General features: G+C 45.0%; 1 protein-coding gene across 3 annotated transcripts in view; it reads left to right on the top strand.

Annotated features, from left to right (window-relative positions):
* VPS18 (VPS18 core subunit of CORVET and HOPS complexes) overlaps positions 1-20,586 on the top strand; it is a 215,181-nt gene that overhangs the window by 118,123 nt on the left and 76,472 nt on the right. The gene's annotated exons all lie outside the window — the stretch shown is intronic.

Here is a 20,586-nt window from a genome sequence, read left to right as displayed (position 1 = left end):
AATCAAAGCCAATCTGATTGCATTCCTGCTGGTACAAGTTTTATTTGAGAATAGACTATGTACGTACAGATAAGTCATCGTGCGTGACCTTGAAGTGATTGTAAAGGCTTGTGCGCATTTTTTTTTTTTTTATAACAAACATGTCATACTTGCCTCCCACTGTGCAGCTCGTTTTGCACAGACTGGCCCCGATCCTCAACTTCTGGGGTCCCTCGGTGGCTCCTCACTTCAGATAACCCCCTAGGAGAAGCGCTCTCCCGGGGGGTTACCTTGCGGGCGCGCTCCTGAATCCAGCATTTGTGTCCATAGACACGAATGCCGGACTCTGCCCCGCCCCCCGCGTCATTGGATTTGATTGACAGCAGTGGGAGCCAATGGCTGCACTGCTATCAATCAACCTATCCAATCGAGCCGGGACCCTGTGCAGAGAGGGACAAAGCATCTCCGGCGTGGGAATCACAGGGTTAAGGTAAGTAAAACGGGGGTCCGGTGACTGCCAGAAGTCTTCACCTTAATGCATCTTATGCATAAAAACCATGAGGGCTTACAACCCCTTTTAAGGGATTAGAAGGACCAGTATTAGTACAAGCATTTGTGATTTATTTTCAAACAACATTTCTCAAGTTGTCTTCCAGGACAGCACCCTGAGAGATGACTGGTCCCACCTGACGGGAAACACAATCAAGATAGAGGTTAAAAACCCCTCCCCGTGCTCCTCAGTTTTTGATTGTGTTTCCCCCACGGCGAAACAGTTTATTTTTCCTTATAGACTTAAGGCCGAGGGCTGGAAGTCTCCCCCCGGGAGCCAGACCACAGGCTTGGGAAGCCTCTGGGTCTGGTAGGGCTTGCCCTTCCTCAGGGGTTCTCCTATTTTCTCAGGGGGGGGCGGATGAAGATCCCCCATGAGAACTGAAGGACCCTGCGCACGGCAGAGGTTCCCAGAACGTCAGGGACCACAATTCCTGCTCCCCTTCCTTACCTGACTGAGAGTCAGTTGTCAGGATGTTGCCACTTAAAGCTTCCTCGGTCCTCTGAGTTCCCCTTCTGTTCTCTGTTAGGTGGCCCTGGGCCTCTCAGGAGGCCATAGGAGGAGGCGGCACAGTGAAGGTCCGTCCGCCCTCGGCACACATCCTCTCTACAGAGGCTGGTGCCGGTGTCTTGTCAAATACAGTCCCCTATCATATAGTGTCCGCCCTGTACTGCGCAGGCGCAGTACGGAGGACAAACGAGACGCCGAAAGTCTCCGAAGTTTAACAGCTGATCATCAGCTGTACACGGCGCCTGCGCTGTTATTCTCACCCTATGTCCAGGTTCATTCCCTACTATCCAAGTGGACATAGAGTGAGAATAAATAGTTGCCGAGCGCAGCGAGGCCGTGCCCGAAGCGTGGCGAGCGAAGCGAGGCCGTGCCCGAAGCGTGGCGAGCGAAGCGAGCCCGCGAGGGGCCCTCTTACACAGCCATCGCTAACAAGTGCCGAAGCGCCGTGTACAGCTGATGGTCAGCTGATCAACTTCGGACACTTTCGGCATCTCCTTCTGCTCCGTGCTGCGCATGCGCAGTACAGAGCGGACACTATCCGATAGGAGGACAGTATATGTCAGAACACCGGCACAGCAGCTTGCTGATGTTCTTCCGGCGCCGTTTTGCATTTTGCGATTTCTTCCTCCTGGGCGCGGGAAATGAGTCACCGAGCTAGAGCGCGGCACTTCCAGTTTTCCAGGACCACTAGAAATATGCGGCACGCTGTCCGGAGCAGCGCCGCAGGGGGAGCCCACAGTTCGGGAAAGAGCCTAGAACAAGGGGGACCTTTCAGAGGAGACAAGCAGCCTGGCAGGGAGCAGGCGTCCACGGCTCTCTCACCAGCCCAAATCATGGAGCGAAAAGAGTCTACATCAGCAGCCGTTCAGGAGGCCACAGGGGGTGAGTCTACCTGGCTGACAGGGGTAATGGAGGGGGTAGGTCCCCTAGCCCTTACCTTCACAGGGGATCACAGTTGGGGTCCTTTTTGGTTTTGTCTAATTGGGCTACTTTTCTTACAGAAACAGAGACTATTGTCCAGGGTGTTGCCAGTAGACCTAGGTCCAAAACCCCTTCCCGGGCTAAGAAGTGTGGTTACTGCAATGATAAATTGGCGCCAGAGCACACCAAGCCATTTTGCTACAAGTGTATACACAAGTTGTCCGGGAAGGAGACTTCACAGGTCATGAGTGATTTTTCTCTCAGTATAGACTGAAATGTTGTCTACCCTCAAGGCCTTTCAGACAAGCCTTAATGCTAGGCAGGAAGAGTCCCATCCTAGCCGAGAGGGCTCATCCTCTCAGGAGAGTGCTTCTATACTTAGGGGTGGTAGATCTTCACTCACTGAACCCCAGAGGCCCCGTCTTCTCAGGATTCTGAGGACGAAGCAGAGAAGGTTGGGGACTTCAGTTGGAGCCTCCCTAAGGAGGGGGAGGATGTAGAAAATAGCCAGGAGGAGGAAGAGGAACACTCCAGACCAGGCAGACATATCTTTTCAGCAGATGATATGGAGGGTCTCCTGGGGGCAATATATGCTTCGGAGGAAATTCAGGAACCTGAAGCACAGATCTCCGCCCAGAATAGGATTTATCGAGGTCTGATCAGGCCTCAGTCCAAAGTCTTGCCTATGCACCAGTCCCTCAAGGATATTATTCTGAGGGAGTGGAAGGAGCCAGAGAGAAAAGTTCTACGATTTAAAACCTGGAACTGCCGGTGCCCCTTAGAGGAGGAGGAGGAAGAGGAGAAGTTTTTTGAGTTACCTAAGCTTGATGCGTCCTTAGCTCAGGTGTCCAAACAATCGAACCTCTCTTTTGACAACAGGCAATATACGGGTCCAGATGGACCATCGGTCCGAGACCCTTTTGCGTAGAGCCTGGGAGGCCAATGCTGCGGCCATGAGCCCAGCACTGGCATCGGCCTGTGTAGCCAGAAATGCGGATATGTGGGTTAATAAGTTGATGGACCATATAGCGCGTACTTCCAAGTCCATACAGCTTTTGGATGCCTTGGAAGTGGTTGGGAAGGCGGTTGCCTATCTTTTGGATGCTGCAGTTGAGACTGTGCGTATGTCAGCAAAGGCGGCAGCACTCCTTAATTCGGCTAGAAGGGCTGCACAGGTTAAGACCTGGGATGGGGACCACACATCCAGAACAAGGTTGTGTGGTCTACCATTTGAAGGGTCCCTCCTATTTGATGCAGGTTTGGACTAGACCCTTTCCAGATCCACTGAAAAGGGAATAAAGTTTCCTGTGAAGCCTAAAAAGGATAAAGGAAATTTTTATTTTTTTAGGTCCCCAGGTCAACAACCGTTTTAAAAATCGTAAAGAAGGCAAGAAATGGGGCATTGTCAGGGGCAAGCAGAAAGGAGGTCTCCTTTTCTCTGGCCCAAAGCCTGCAGACAAGGATTCTAAGTGATGCTAGCACCAGGGTAGGGGGGAGGCTCTCACACTTTGCCACACAGTGGGAACAAGTCTGAGTCCTCTTATCCTTTAGTGGATAAGAGAGGGCTACAGACTGGAATTTATCTCCAGACCTCCCCAATCCTTTCTCCTAACCTACCTACCCAGGGACAGACCAAAAGCCTTAGGACTCTTAGAGAGTGTCAGACAGTTGGCAGACCAGGGGGTCATCCTCCCAGTACCAACAAATCAATGTGGACGGGGATTTTATACCCATGTCTTTGTGGTTCCAAAGCCTTCTGGGAAATACCGTTTGATTATAAATCTAAGAAGACTAAACACCTTCCTGCCATACAAGAAGTTTAGTATGGAGTCGGTGTACACAGTCAGGAAGCATCTGTTGAAGGAGGTCTTTATGATCACCATAGACCTGAAGGATGCATGTCTGCATGTCCCCATTTTTCCAGAGCATCAGGTATTTATTCGTTTTGCAATATACACAGATCAGGGTACCCAGCACTGGCAGTTCCGGGCCCTACCCTTCGGACTGGCAGCCAGCCCGAGAGTCTTTACGAAGATCCTCGCAGAGGTCGTCTCTTACCTGCATCTTCAGGAAATCTCACTGATCCCCTATCTAGACAACCTATTGGTCTAAGTATTCAGACCCTTTGCTCAGTATTTAGTAGAAGCACCCTTTTGATCTAATACAGAGTCTTATCTAATACATCTAATACATGAGTCTTTTTGGGAAAGATGCAACAAGTTTTTCACACCTGGATTTGGGGATCCTCTGCCATTCCTCCTTGCAGATCCTCTCCAGTTCTGTCAGGTTGGATGGTAAATGTTGGTGGACAGACATTTTTAGGTCTCTCCAGAGATGCTCAATTGGGTTTAAGTCAGGGCTCTGGCTGGGTCATTCTAGAACAGTCACGGAGTTATTGTGAAGCCACTCCCACGTTATTTTAGCTGTGTGCTTAGGGTCATTGTCTTGTAGGAAGATAAACCTTCGGCCCAGTCTGAGGTCCTGAGCTCTCTGGAGAAGGTTTTCGTCCAAGATATCCCTATACTTGGCCGCATTCATCTTTCCCTTGACTGCAACCAGTCGTCCTGTCCCGGCAGCTGAAAAACACCCCCACAGCATGATGCTGCCACCACCATGCTTCACTGTTGGGATTGTATTGGACAGGTGATGAGCAGTGCCTGGTTTTCTCCACACATACCGATTAGAATTAAGAAAAAAAGTTCTATCTTGTCTCATCAGACCAGAGAATCTCATTTCTCACCATCTTAGAGTCCTTCAGGTGTTTTTCAGCAAACTCCATGCAGGCTTTCATGTGTCCGCTTAGAATTACGGCCAAAAAGTTCTGTCTTGGTCTCATCAGACCAGAGAATCTTATTTCTCACCATCTTGGTGACACACCTTCAGGTGTTTTTTTTTTTTTAGCAAACTCCATGCGGGCTTTCATGTGTCTTGCACTGAGGAGAGGCTTCCATAAAGACTGCCATAAAGCCCCGACTGGTGGAGGGCTGCAGTGATGGTTGACTTTCTACAACTTTCTCCCATCTCCTGACTGCATCTCTGGAGCTCAGCCACAGTGATCTTTTGGGTTCTTCTTTACCTCTCTCACCAAGGCTCTTCTCCCTCGATGGCTCAGTTTGGCCGGACGACCAGCTCTAGGAAGGGTTCTGGTCGTCCCAAACGCCTTCTATTTAAGGATTATGGAGGCCACTGTGCTCTTAGGAACCTTAAGTGCAGCAGAATTTTTTTTGTAACCTTGGCCAGATCTGTGCCTTGCCACAATTCTGTCTCTGAGCTCTTCAGGCAGTTCCTTTGACCTCATGATTCTCATTTGCTCTGCCATGAACTGTGAGCTGTAAGGTCTTTTATATAGACAGGTGTGTGGCTTTCCTAATCAAGTCCAATCAGTATAATCAAACACAGCTGGACTCAAATGAAGGTGTAGAACCATCTCAAGGATGATCAGAAGAAATGGACAGCACCTGAGTTAAATATGAGTGTCACAGCAAAGGGTCTGAATACTTAAGACCATGTGATATTTCAGTTTTTCCTTTTTATTAAATATGCAATAATGTCAACAATTCTGTGTTTTTCTGTCAATATGGGGTGCTGTGTGTATGAGGAAAAAAATGAACTTAAATGATTTTAGCAAATGGCTGCAATATAACAAAGAGTGAAAAATTTTAGGGGGTCTGAATACTTTCCGTCCCCAATATATGTTAGGGTCTGGAGGGTCTTCTCTCGGTGTAAAACGAGGGGGACTTTTCAGCAGGATATTCCTACGATCCTAGACCTCCTACAGGAGGGAGTTGATCGAGGCTTGGCAACCAAGACCCTTAGGGTCCAGGTGGCAGATCTGTCTAGCTTTTTGGACAGAAGAATGGCTCTGGATCCATTGGTCAAGAGATTTTTGATGGCTAGAGAGAAGCTGTCCCTGGTCCAAATGAGTAAATTTCCACCGTGGGACTTATCGCTAGTCTTGAAGGCCCTAACCAAGGCACCTTTTGAGCCGTTGGCTCAAACGGCTCAAACATTACAACGGCCAGGAGGGTGGGCGATTTACATGCTCTATCTATGAAGGAGACATTTTTTCGTTTATTGGTGGATAGTCATCCTCAGGCAGGATCCCTTGTACCTTCCTAAAGTTTCCATAGGTCACAGGAAATTATCCTTGCGTCCTTCTGTGTCAACCCTCAGAAAGACTAGGGGAGAGCCTTTCATACACTAGATGTTAGGAGGTGTCTACTGCTTTACTTAGAGTGATGGAGTTCTCATCATCTGTTGGTCAGTTTTTGTGGCACAAGAAGGGGTGAGCAGGCTTCAAAAACAACTATTGCTAGATGGATTAGGCAAGCCATTTCCATAGCTTATGAACAAGCGGGTAGAACAGTCCCAACTAATCTCAAAGCACATTCTACACTGTCTCTGGCAACCTCTTGGGCAGAAAGGGCTGGAGCATCGGTAGATCAGATCTGCAGAGCAGCAACATGGTCAAGTCAGAACACGTTCCTGAGACATTAAAGAGTAGAACTTCTGTCACCTCCAGGATCTGGCTTTCGGCAGAAAGGTCCTGCAGGCTGTTGTCCCGCCCTAAGGTAGGCCTGAGCTACTTGCTCTTCTCTCAGGGTGCCGTCCTGGAAGACGACTTGAGATAATGACCAGTTACGCTTACCTGTAATGGTATTTCTGGGAAGTTTTCCAGGGCGGCAGGCCTACTTCCCACCCCTTTTGGTTTATTTAAGTAGTTGAACGTTGGAGGTGTTTTTCACTCTCGTGCACTGGTGTGGGTTAGTACTTTTTCACAACTGAGGAGCACGGGGAGGGGCGGGGTTTTTAACCTCTATTTTGATCGTGTTTCCTGTCAGATGGGACCAGTCATCTCTCAGGGTGCCATCCTGGAAGACTTCCCAGAAACACAGTTACCGGTAAATGTAACTAGTCATTTTGCACATAATTGGTGCACATTTTGATTATAAGGATTGAGTACAATAAATTCAACTATGTATAAAATACCATGTAAGATGCCAGAAAGCCAATTTCTTAAGTCCTGAGAACCAGTTGAGAGGGTTAAGCCACGAGAGCCAGCTCTCCCAGCTTCCTTCAACCCAAACAATCTCAGTATGTGTGTTTTTTTTTTTTTTTTTTTTTTTTTTTTTTTCACTGAAAACCTAGCTTTAATTGTTCCACCCTTTCTACATGTGAAATGGCATCTTCAGCGTTCGTATCATTTCTAATGTAATTGGAGCATCCCGTTCCCACTATGGTACACATTCCTCCTTGACTGACCGTGAGATAACCCAACACCAATCGGTGCTGAATCAATTCCTTTTTTATCATTTTTAATTCAGTATCAAGAACCACAAGGCTTCTATCGTAAGGGCAGTAATGTTATCCATCAGTTCTGCCAAATCAATGATGAAACTAAAAGATTTCTTAATACAACAATGATTTACCCAGGGAATATCAAACAATGGTTTGAAATCCTTGGTTTCCTTTGTGGTGTCAAAACTCTCAGGTGTGTAGCTAGAAATATCTCTCTCTTAGTTTAAGTAGATGCGGTGGGATCTTGTTTACGTTAATTTTAGTAAACTCAGCGTCCTCCACATACCATGTGGCAGGGATGACTTTAACAAATTAACCACTTGAGCCCCGGACCATTATGCTGCCTAAGGACCAGAGGTCTTTTTCCAATTTGGCACTGCGTCGCTTTAACTGCTAATTGCGCGGTTATGCAATGCTGTACCCAAACGAAATTTGCGTCCTTTTCTTCCCACAAATAGAGCTTTCTTTTGATGGTATTTGATCACCTCTGCAGTTTTTATTTTTTGCGCTATAAACGGAAAAAGACCGAAAATTTTGAAAAAAAATGATATTTTCTACTTTTTGTTATAAAAAAAATCCAATAAACTCAATTTTAGTCATACATTTAGGCCAAAATGTATTCGGCCACATGTCTTTGGTAAAAAAAATGTCAATAAGCGTATATTTATTGGTTTGCGCAAAAGTTATAGCGTCTACAAACTAGGGTACATTTTCTGGAATTTACACAGCTTTTAGTTTATGACTGCCTATGTCATTTCTTGAGGTGCTAAAATGGCAGGGCAGTACAAACCCCCCCCCCAAATGACCCCATTTTGGAAAGTAGACACCCCAAGGAAATTGCTGATAGGCATGTTGAACCCATTGAATATTTATTTTTTTTGTCCCAAGTGATTGAATAATGACAAAAAAAAAAAAAAAATATTTACAAAAAGTTGTCACTAAATGATATATTGCTCACACAGGCCATGGGCCTATGTGGAATTGCACCCCAAAATACATTCAGCTACTTCTCCTGAGTACGGGGATACCACATGTGTGGGACTTTTTGGGAGCCTAGCCGCGTACGGGACCCCGAAAACCAATCACCGCCTTCAGGATTTCTAAGGGTGTAAATTTTTGATTTCACTCTTCACTGCCTATCACAGTTTCGGAGGCCATGGAATGCCCAGGTGGCACAAAACCCCCCCAAATGACCCCATTTTGGAAAGTAGACACCCCAAGCTATTTGCTGAGAGGCATATTGAGTCCATGGAATATTTTATATTTTGACACAAGTTGCGGGAAAGTGACACTTTTTTTTTTTTTTTGCACAAAGTTGTCACTAAATGATATATTGCTCACACAGGCCATGGGCCTATGTGGAATTGCACCCCAAAATACATTTAGCTGCTTCTCTCGAGTATGGGGATACCACATGTGTGGGACTTTTTGGGAGCCTAGCCGCGTACGGGGCCCCGAAAACCAATCACCGCCTTCAGCGTTTTTAAGGGCGTGAATTTTTGATTTTACTCTTCACTGCCTATCACCGTTTCGGAGGCCATATAATGCCCAGGTGGCACAAAACCCCCCCAAATGACCCCATTTTGGAAAGTAGACACCCCAAGCTATTTGCTGAGAGGCATGGTGAGTATTTTGCAGCTCTCATTTGTTTTTGAAAATGAAGAAAGACAAGAAAAAACTTTTTTTTTTTTTTCAAATTTCAAATTTCAAAACTTTGTGACAAAAAGTGAGGTCTGCAAAATACTCACTATACCTCTCAGCAAATAGCTTGGGGTGTCTACTTTCCAAAATGGGGTCATTTGGGGGGGTTTTGTGCCACCTGGGCATTCCATGGCCTCCGAAACTGTGATAGGCAGCAAAGAGTGAAATAAAAAATTCACGCCCTTAGAAAGCCTGAAGGCGGTGCTTGGTTTTCGGGGTCCCGTACGCGGCTAGGCTCCCAAAAAGTCTCACACATGTGGTATCCCCGTACTCAGGAGAAGCAGCAGAATGTATTTTGGGGTGTAATTTCACATATTCCCATGGCATGTTTGAGCAATATATCATTTAGTGACAACTTTGTGCAAAAAAAAAAAAAAAATTTGTCTCTTTCCCGCAACTTGTGTCGCAATATAAAATATTCCAATTCCATGGACTCGACATGCCTCTCAGCAAATAGCTTGGGGTGTCTACTTTCCAAAATGGGGTCATTTGGGGGGGTTTTGAACTGTCCTGGCATTTTATGCACAACATTTAGAAGCTTATGTCACACATTACCCACTCTTCTAACCACTTGAAGACAAAGCCCTTTCTGACACTTATTGTTTACATGAAAAAGTTTTTTTTTTTTGCAAGAAAATTACTTTGAACCCCCAAACATTATATATTTTTTTAAAGCAAATGCCCTACAGATTAAAATGGTGGGTGTTTCATTTTTTTTTTCACACAGTATTTGCGCAGCGATTTTTCAAACGCATTTTTTGGGGAAAAAACACACTTTTTTAAATTTTAATGTACTAAAACACACTATATTGCCCAAATGTTTGATGAAATAAAAAAGATGATCTTAGGCCGAGTACATGGATACCAAAGATGACATGCTTTACAATTGCGCACAAACGTGCAGTGGCAACAAAATAAATACATTTTTAAAAGCCTTTAAAAGCCTTTACAGGTTACCACTTTAGATTTGCAGAGGAGGTCTACTGCTAAAATTACTGCCCTCTATCTGACCTTCGCGGTGATACCTCACATGCATGGTGCAATTGCTGTTTACGTTTGACGACAGACCGCCGCTTGCGTTCGCCTTAGCGCAAGAGCAGGGGGCGACAGGGGTGCTTTTTTTTTAATTTTTTTTCTTCATTATTTTTTTGCTTTTTTATCTTATTTTTAAACTGTTCCTTTCATTTTTTATTTTTTTTTAAATCATTTTTATTGTTATCTCGGGAAATGTAAATATCCCCCATGATAGCAATAGGTAGTGACAGGTACTCTTTTTTTGAAAAAATTGGGGTCTATTAGACCCTAGATCTCTCCTCTGCCCTCAAAGCATCTGACGACACCAAGATCAGTGTGATAAAATGCTTCCCCAATTTCCCAATGGCGCTATTTACATCCGGCGAAATCTAAGTCATAAAATGCTTCCGGTTTCTTAGGCCATAGAGATGTTTGGAGCCACTCTTGTCTCTGATCAGCTCTATGGTCAGCTGGCTGAATCACCGGCTGCATTCTCAGGTTCCCTGTTGAGACAGGAGAGCCAGAGAAAAACACGGAAGACGGTGGGGGGGGCATTCCCTCCCACGGCTTGTAAAGGCAGTCTAGAGGCTAATTAGCTGCTAGGATTGCTTTTACATGAAAGCTGACCGCTGGCTGAAAAGAATGATACCAAGATGATACCTAAACCTGCAGGCATCATTCTGGTATAACCACTCAAAGTTGTGAATGGCGTACCTGAAGACAAAAAAATGGTTAACAATGGTTAACAATAAAGCACAGTAAACAGTAAAGTATAAATAATTACATACCTGAAAAACAAACATGATAAAACATAATAACAATAAAACATTGCAGAATAGAATACAGTAAAAAAAGAGCAGAACAATAGAGAGAGAGAATAGAGAGAGAGAACAATAAAACGACAACTATTTTTTTTTATTATATATATATATATATATATATATATATATATATATATATATATATATATATATATATATATATATATATTTTTTTTTTACACTTTTTTTGTAACTAACTTTTATAACTGTAACCGGTTCCAGGTTCGGGTCTCTCAAAATGCGATGGCATCTTGGGAGACCCTGTGAAAGTGTGCCTAGTCTGTGGAATGCTGTACCCTACGCTAATACTCAACTAGTGCATGGTAGCGTTCAAAACATTCACCAATGCAAAGACCAGGATTGTCAGGACAGGAGGGACAATAATAGCGGGTGTCACGCCTATATCCGCGCTTGCTGCAGACACGACATCTTTTTGGGGCGGTTCGTTGGGTAGGGGTACGCAGGAGGACATAAAAATGCCTCTCATGCAGCCGACTGCATTTGGTTGGGGATGTGAATGGGGGAAGTACGGGCGCTGCAGAAGCGGTGTGTTCCCAATTAGGATTGGCGAATGCAGCAGGAAGGGCACTATGGGCACGACGGGCCTGTGTTCGTCTTTTTGGTGGCAGCGGGACACTACTTGTGCTTGCCACCTCACCAGCTTGAACTGCACTTATGGGACTCGCCACGTCACCAAGTGTTACTGCAGCGCTGGTTTGACTACGACCGGGGTATACTAGGCCGCTGGTGCTTGCCAGTTCAATAAAAAGCTTCCAAAAAAACTGTTAGCGATCGCAGGGATCAGGCCTGACTCTGCAAACGCTGCAGTTATGCGTTTAGTGTTTTGTAAGTGACAGTGATCGATCGATACTTCACTTGGGTGGGCTGGGCTGGGCCGGGCGGAGGGGCAAAACGCAGGTGCTAGCAGGTATCTGGGCTGATCCCGCTAACACTGCGTTTTTGGGAACCCTAAACTGCTGGGGACGCTAGTATAGATCTGATCGGATCAGATATTGATCCGTTCAGATACTATACCACTAAAGGAGGCGTATGCTGCGTGCGTGGGTGTTAGTGGTACTGGCGCTAACCTGACGCTGCCTGGGGCCGGTGCTTGCTAGTTCACCAAAATGCTACCAAAAAAACTGTTAGCGATTGCAGGGATCAGGCCTGACTCTGCGAACGCTGCAGTTATGCGTTTAGTGCCTTGTAAGTGACAGTGATCGATCGATACTGCACTTGGGTGGACTGGGCTGGGCCAGGCGGAGGGGCACAACGCAGGTGCTAGCAGGTATCTGGGCTGATCTCGCTAACACTGCGTTTTTGGGAACCCTAAACTGCTGGGGACGCTAGTATAGATCTGATCGGACCAGATATTGATCCGTTCAGATACTATACCACTAAGGGAGGTGTATGGTACGTGCGTGGGTGTCAGTGGTACTGGCGTTAACCTGACGCTGCCTGGGGCTGGTGCTTGCCAGCTCACCAAAATGCTACCAAAAAAAACTGTTAGCGATCGCAGGGATCAGGCCTGACTCTGCGAACGCTGCAGTTATGCGTTTAGTGTTTTGTAAGTGACAGTGATCAATCGATACTGCACTTGGGTGGGCCGGGCGGAGGGACAAAACGCAGGTGCTAGCAGGTATCTATGCTGATCCCGCTAACACTGCGTTTTTGGGAACCCTAAACTGCTGGGGACGCTAGTATAGATCTGATCGGATCAGATATTGATCCGTACAGATACTATACCACTAAGGGAGGCGTATGCTGCGTGCGTGGGTGTTAGCGGTACTGGCGCTAATCTGACGCTGCCTGGGGCGACGCATATCACCGCCGGGCGACCGGGGGGCTAAACCTTTATTCGGTAATAAACGGCGGGTGCCCTGACACTATAAAAAATAAACAAACTAACCAGCGTCACCCGTAACAGTTATACGGTGATCAGTGGTGAAAGGGTTAACTAGGGGGCAATCAAGGGGTTAAAACATTTATTAGGTAGTATATGGGGGTCCCTGTCGCTATAAAACGCTGACGGCGAACCTAAATATTTACCTCACTAACTAGCGTCACCAGCGACACTAATACAGCGATCAGAAAAATGATCGCTTAGTGACACTGGTGACAGGGGGTGATCAAGGGGTTAAAACTTGGTTAGGGGGGTACCCTAGACCTAAAGGGGGGTAATACTCACTGTCCCAACACTGTAACTGTCACAAACTGACACCAATGCAGTAATCAGAAAAAAAAAAAAAAAAAACTGATCGTGTCAGTTTGTGACAGGGAGGGGGCGGGGGGGATCGGGGTGTTTTGTGTGCCTGGCATGTTCTACTGTGTTGTGTAGTGTTGGTGCACTCACATACCAGTCTTCTCTCCTCGGCGCTGCAACGGAATACCGAGCCGAGGAGAGATGACATAATTTCCTTTGCTGCTGTTTAGCATACAGCAGCAAAGGAAGTAATCTGATTGGCCGGCGGCGATCGGAGGGGGGGACCACGAACGGATGGCCTCCCCCTCACCTCCGATCGCGGGGGGACAAAACGGGACCGCCTCGGGCACCGGGGGGGGGGGTCCGATCGGACCCCCCACCCGCGGGAGGCAAATCACGTACATGTACGTGATTTTGCCTGTCCGTGCCGCCTTGCCGACGTAAATCGGCGTGAGGCGGTCCTTAAGTGGTTAACGTGTACCTTTTGCATCTAATGGAATCTAAGTATAAGCTCTTTTTTCCCACAGATAAAGTAGAAACCCGGGGGAGCAGAGCAAACCTTTTTCAAATTATATCCTATCAGACATACATGTCGTTTAGGATGGCTTCGTTTTGAATCGCTACTGAAGGTTAAATTGTACAATTCATCAACTGTGTCATTATTCCAAAGAAGCTTAAGACCTTCAAACCTATACTTGAGTAGCAGCGTTCATACAGCTAGTGTATCTGTATAGTACTTTTATCATATTCTGAACTAGCTGCATAAATGCGAGTAAAATTAATGCATACTGAGGGTACCTTTTTAAAGAAATGCTAAAGTAAAGGAATAGAAAGTCCATTTTGTTTTCACTTTCCTTATTTACATTCTGGAAATTAGGTAGTTCTTCTATCTCCTTGAGTGACACTGGAATACCTAGAAAAGGTAGTGTTCTATGTGAAATAGAGGAGTGTGTACAGACCCAATGTGACGGGAGTCACTTTTGGGCACAAGGTGACTGAGAAAATATATCTTGGATTACTTATAATGGGACAGTAATATTTATCCACAATATCTCCCAGGATATACGTAAAGACTATTCTTGGTTTGTTTGATTCTGAACTCAACATGTTAGTTGAGAGAGCTGATCACATTGGCCTCTAGAACTGGGTAGGAGCCGGACAGTCTAATCCCACTGTAGTTTGTTGCCTACTAGGAGGAGGGGGGGAGATCACTGTTTGGATTGTTAATTGTAATTCGCTCCTGCTACTGTGAGAAGGTGGTCCTGTGTTTATACTAATGTGTGAAGCTCGGTGACAACAAGTCTGACCTGTAGTGAGATCCTGATTAATCATACAATGCCCAGGAGGGCACGGAGTCACATCGACTGCTTTAAGGGGTTAGTTAATTAGTTCATGTTCTGTTTCTGGTAACAGTTGTATTGTTAGAGTAATATGAGCAGGAGGAGGGACCTCCTCTTCTACTGTATATAAGACTGTATTCTGGTATTCTAATAAAAGAGAGTCTGATTCTCGTTTGACCCTCCGTACAGAGCCTCGTCTCATACTTGGGGGTAAGAATTATTCGTATGGGTTTCTGGTTTGGCTGATTGGAGTGTTCGGTAGCTGCTTTTGTGTTTGGAAATGGAATGTCCTAAATGGCTTTAACCCCTTTCATACTCGGAGGTTGTTACACCCAACAATTGTACAACTTTAATTTCTTAGCAGCTTGCATGTGCATAGATACAAAGACATTTTGGTATGGCTCCATAAGGTGTGTAGCAATCTCTCTGGTAATTATTTTCAGGCTTCACCAAGACATCAACTTAGTAATGTTCCATTGGCTCTCCTAACCTAGAGAAATATCAATCAGCCAGGGCAAAACAAAGCAGAATATTACCAACAATCCTCCTCCAAGGATAACTCTCCACAGTCCTTTATCTGGTTGGGGCTCAACAGCCCGTATAGCCTCATCCTTCTCCTCAGCTCATGCAAGAGTAAGCGGAGGGGACCTGTGAGATGAATGAACAGCAGTAGGCTTGTTGGGGGGAAACCGTTTTAGTTGCCCTTTGCTGGGGTTCTAAAGCTTTCTTGCAGTGGGATCCATTTATCCAGGGCTTGCATCCCTCAACTTGCACAGCACTTGGAGTAATCAGGATGATATAAAAAAGACCTTTCCACTTTGGTGGTGATGAAGTTTTTGGTATATGAATCATTACATACACCCAGTCTCCAGTCCATGCGCTTGATTCTTGCCTTCTGTAGGTTGAGCTGTTTTGACTCTGGGAAAAAATGTCAGCAAATTTGGTTATGTGTGTATGTATGTGTAAATTTTATTTTTAGCAACGTGAGAAAACAGAAGAAAAGTCTAAATCAAATCAATATTTCTTAATGCTATTGTCATGTTTGGGGTCGTTACCCTGCTGAAAAAGTAAATTTGGGGCCAATTGCATTCCTCCCCTCCCTGATGGTAGGAGCAGAAATACTCAGCCTTTTAAGTAGGGCTGCAACTAACGATTATTTTCATAATCGATTAGTTGGCCGATTTTAAGGTTATTATCCGATTTTATTTGAAACAATAAGTGTGGTGTATAATTTTAGGTAAAAAAAGGCAATTTATTCTTAAATATCTATATGCAGTGGTAAATATAAATAATCAACTATATGGTTAGGAAGCAAAATCTCTAGTCCACTCTGAGAGGAAGAGACAGAAGAGATATACTATATCTACGATTAAAGGTTGAATATGGTAAATATCATCAGACTCTGATAATTTTTTTTTTTCTTTAAATAAAAAATGTTAAAGGCTGTTTTGCCGATTTTCAGACAGAACTGTAATATATTATGTATGACAGACCTGCTTGTCATAGGCAGGTGGCTTTATAAAAGCCACCTGCTGTCTCCTATGCTGACCATACAAAAACAATGTCTTCCTTCAAAAAAAAAAAAATCATTTTAAGATTGTTTGATTTTCTAATCGTTAGTGGGGTCAAATCAACGTTAGTTTTCGACCAGTGGTGGGAAAATTCTAAGGAGCAGAATAGAAAACTTCTTGGTCAAAGGCATTTTCAGACAATGTATGTGGTTTACATTCAGAAATTACATTCATTTTAAAACTGAATGTTTAAAGCAAGTGAAGTTTTCAAACAACATTCTTTCAGCGAATGTACAAAGATATTTTGTATGAATATTGTCTGAAAATCGATACATGTATGGCCAGCATAAGGCAGTTTACACCTATGCAGTTTGCTTTTGATCCATTTCTGCAGTGCTTTTTGCTGTGTGTCTATTTTTATTTTTTCCCGCAATTTGTGTTTGGGCAGATTAAAAAACACAAATTGTGGCAAAAACGCACTACAAGCTTTTCTCCAGTTTCACCATTGAAGTATATTGAACCAAACAAGCAAAAAAAGCACGGTTTTGCGTTGAAAAAAGTCCTTGACTTTTTCCAAATAGGCAGCAGCTGAAAAAAGCGTAGACTTGATCGTGTCCCATAGGAAACCATGTTAACCACTTGCCGACCGCCTCACGCATATATACGTGAACAAAATGGCACGGGCAGGCAAAATCGCGTCCCATTGGACCCCCCCGCGGTGGTCGGCTTCGGTCTGGGAGCGTTGAGAGGCGAGGGGGAGGCCATCCGATCGTGGCCTCCCCCTCGCGATCGCTCCCAGCCAATGAAAAACATCCCCTGCCTGTGTATAGTACACACAGGCAGAGGATGTGATGTCATCTCTCCTCGGCTGGGCAGTTTCCGTCCCGGCGCCGAGGAGAGAAGACTTCACAGTGAGTGAACACATACACACAGTAGAACATGCCAGGCACACATAACACCCCCGACCCCCCCCCCCCCAAGCACACACCCCCCCCCCCCCGTCACACTGACACCAAGGAGTGTTTGTTTTTGTTTTTTTGTTGTGTTTTTTTTTTTTTTTTCCAGATTACTGCATGGTGTCAGTTTGTGACAGTTAGAAGTGGTAGGGCAGTTAGTGTTAGCCCCCTTTAGGTCTAGGGTATCCCCCTAACCCCCCCTAATAAAGTTTTAACCCCTTGATCACCCCCTGTCACCAGTGTCGCTAAGCGATCATTTTTCTGATTGCTGTATTAGTGTCACTGGTGACGATAGTTAGGGACGTAAATATTTAGGTTCGCCGTCAGCGTTTTATAGCGGCAGGGACCCCCATATACTACCTAATGTTTTAACCCCTTGATTGCCCCCTAATTAACCCCTTCACCACTGATCACCGTATAACCGTTACGGTTGACGCTGGTTAGTTCATTTATTTTTTATAGTGTCAGGGCACCCGCCGTTTATTACCGAATAAAGGTTTATCCCCTGATCGCCCGGCGGTGATATGCGTCGCCCCAGGCAGCGTCAGATTAGCGCCAGTACCGCTAACACCCACGCACGCAGCATACTCCTCCCTTAGTGGTATAGTATCTGAACGCATCCAATATCTGGTCCGATCAGATCTATACTAGCGTCCCCAGCAGTTTAGGGTTCCCAAAAACGCAGTGTTATCGGGATCAGTCCAGATACCTGCTAGCACCTGCATTTTTCCCCTCCGCCCAGCCCAGCCCACACAAGTGCAGTATCGATCGATCACTGTCACTTACAAAACACTAAACGCATAACTGCAGCGTTCGCAGAGTCAGGCCTGATCCCTGCGATCGCTAACAGTTTTTTTGGTGAATTGGCAAGCACCAGTGGCCTAGTACACCCCGGTCATAGTCAAACCAGCACTGCAGTAACACTTGGTGACGTGGCGAGTCCCATAAGTGCAGTTCAAGCTGGTGAGGTGGCAAGCACAAGTAGTGTCCCGCTGCCACCAAGAAGACAAACACAGGCCCGTGGTGCCCATAGTGCCCTTCCTGCTGCATTCACCAATCCTAATTTGGGAACCCACCGCTTCTGCAGCGCCTGTACTTCCCCCATTCACATCCCCAACCAAATGCAGTCGGCTGCATGGGAGGCATTTTCTTTATGTCCTCCCGAGTACCCCTACCCAGCGAACCCCCCCCAAAAAAGATGTTGTGTCTGCAGCAAGCGCGGATATAGGCGTGACACCCGCTATTATTGTCCCTCCTGTCCTGACAATCCTGGTTTTTGCATTGGTGAATGTTTTGAACGCTACCATACACTAGTTGAGTATTAGCGTAGGGTACAGCACTCCACAGACTAGGCACACTTTCACAGGGTCTCCCAAGATGCCATCGCATTTTGAGAGACCTGAACCTGGAACCGGTTACAGTTATAAAAGGTACAGTTACAAAAAAAAGTGTAAAAAAAAAAAAAACACACAAACAAAAATATAAAATAAAAAAAAAGTTGTCGTTTTATTGTTCTCTCTCTCTCTCTCTCTATTCTCTCTATTGTTCTGCTCTTTTTTACTGTATTCTATTCTGCAATGTTTTATTGTTATTATGTTTTATCATGTTTGCTTTTCAGGTATGCAATTTTTTATTCTTTACCGTTTACTGTGCTTTATTGTTAACCATTTTTTTGTCTTCAGGTACGCCATTCACGACTTTGAGTGATTATACCAGAATGATGCCTGCAGGTTTAGGTGTCGTCTTGGTATCATTCTTTTCAGCCAGCAGTCGGCTTTCATGTAAAAGCAATCCTAGCGGCTAATTAGCCTCTAGACTGCTTTTACAAGCAGTAGGAGGGAATGCCCCCCTACCGTCTTCCGTGTTTTTCTCTGGCTCTCCTGTCTCAACGGGGAACCTGAGAATGCAGCCGGTGATTCAGCCAGCTGACCATAGAGCTGATCAGAGACCAGAGTGGCTCCAAACATCTCTATGGCCTAAGAAGCCGGAAGCTACGAGCATTTTATGATATAGATAAGTGAATCCGCGCTTAGGACAATGTGAGGGCTGCTGCCTATCTCTAATTAGTACCCCTAAGGGTCTAATTGCATAAGTGGATAAGTGGTATGAGAATGAGAACGGCGCTGCCCTCTCCGTTAGATACTGGGTACTGGCGTCAAAAGTTACAAACAGGTTTTATAGAGCTAAAATATATGTAAACTTTATGTAAACTTCACCATCAACTATCATAATGGGATCCCCAAGAAAGAAAAGCCCATATATCGGGCAAAACTAAAATACTCAAAACACCATTGATTAACAAATAAAACTGTTAAGTATATGTCCCCCCAGTGAATAAGAATAATTGCCACAGTAAATTGTGTAATAAATCGGTGAAAAACTGACTAATATGGTGCACAATGCTGTAATTAACGAGTGGAAAAATATAAGAGTGAAAAAATATATAGATTGTCCCCAAAGTTCAAAAGTATTGGGACAAACTGGCGCCCAAAAAATTGTGTAAATAATAAAAATTAAATGTGCATTATGGTGTCATTGTAATAACCGTGTTGACCTTTCCGTAAATGTGTAATAAATAATGGGTGAGATGGTGATTAGTCCCAATATTCAAAAGTATTGGGACAATATAGCGCTTGTAATTCTAAAGATATGTTCTAAGTGTGAAACAAAATCAGATCAAACACTCCCTATGCATTAAATACAATAAATTAAAAACATATAACTGTATAAATATAGAGATGACATGCATAAAAGTAAATTCCAGTTAATCTTGCTTAAGCCAGGTGATGGTTAACTGCTAGAAGATATTTTATATAGTCCACAAAATGGGTGTTGTAAACAAATATAAGAACAAAGTTCAAAATGTGAAAGTTGATTATTTCACCCTATCGGGCTCACCACAGTGACTTCTGTGCATTTAGTTCAGATGGTGACTTGAAGTGCTCACCCCCCAGTGCTACCCTACTCACCAGAGATAACCACCCCTGCAGGGGTACCGAGCGACAGAGTAGATGCCCAAGGTCAGGTGATGATGACTCCAGTGATCGTGCCGTTCCTCTGCTCAATGCGGTCCTTACGGCTGTTCCACGGGGGATATGTGCTTTTTATGTAACCTTGCTACTCCATCAGTATACCACCTTAAGCTGTTATACTCTCCAGAGATGCAGAGAAAAGAGAAACACAAAAAGGGGCTTCCTTCGTGAAGTAAGTCAAGCTCATTTATTGCACATATCAAAGAGTCCAAAAGTACAAAAAACAGTCCACAAAATAAGTATAATCGGCAAGGCTATGTGCAGGGATGGGAGCGGCACCAAGCTGCGAGCGTGCGTCCCACCGTGCGTTCCAGCCAACACTTCCGGGTATGACGTGTGAGCGTGACTCCGCCTTACGCGTTTCGTCATAGGACGTTTTCAAAGACGGTGTCCATCCTCATGGGACTCATATGCTGACAGGGTAGAGTTTTTCCTGGAAGCTTTTCCTTGGAAAGTCTGAATAGCTAGACCTTTCATCAGTTTTGGGGTCACAAGCCAAGGTTTATGCAGGAGAAGAGTTTCGTAGTCGGGGTCACAAGCCAAGGTCGATGCAGGAGGAGAGTTTCCCAGTCGGGGTCAAAGCCAAAGTAGTTTCCAACAGCAATAGATGTAGCTCCAGTAGTATGCAGGATCAGACCACAGGCCAGATTATTGTGGTCTGATCCTGCATACTACTGGAGCTACATCTATTGCTGTTGGAAACTACTTTGGCTTTGACCCCGACTGGGAAACTCTCCTCCTGCATCGACC

The sequence above is a fragment of the Aquarana catesbeiana genome, linkage group LG13 (assembly GCF_042186555.1).
Source record: "Aquarana catesbeiana isolate 2022-GZ linkage group LG13, ASM4218655v1, whole genome shotgun sequence".
NCBI classification, from domain to species: Eukaryota; Metazoa; Chordata; class Amphibia; order Anura; family Ranidae; genus Aquarana; species Aquarana catesbeiana.
The sequence above is the reverse complement of the archived record's forward strand: the minus strand, read 5'-3'. Positions and strand labels throughout refer to the sequence as shown.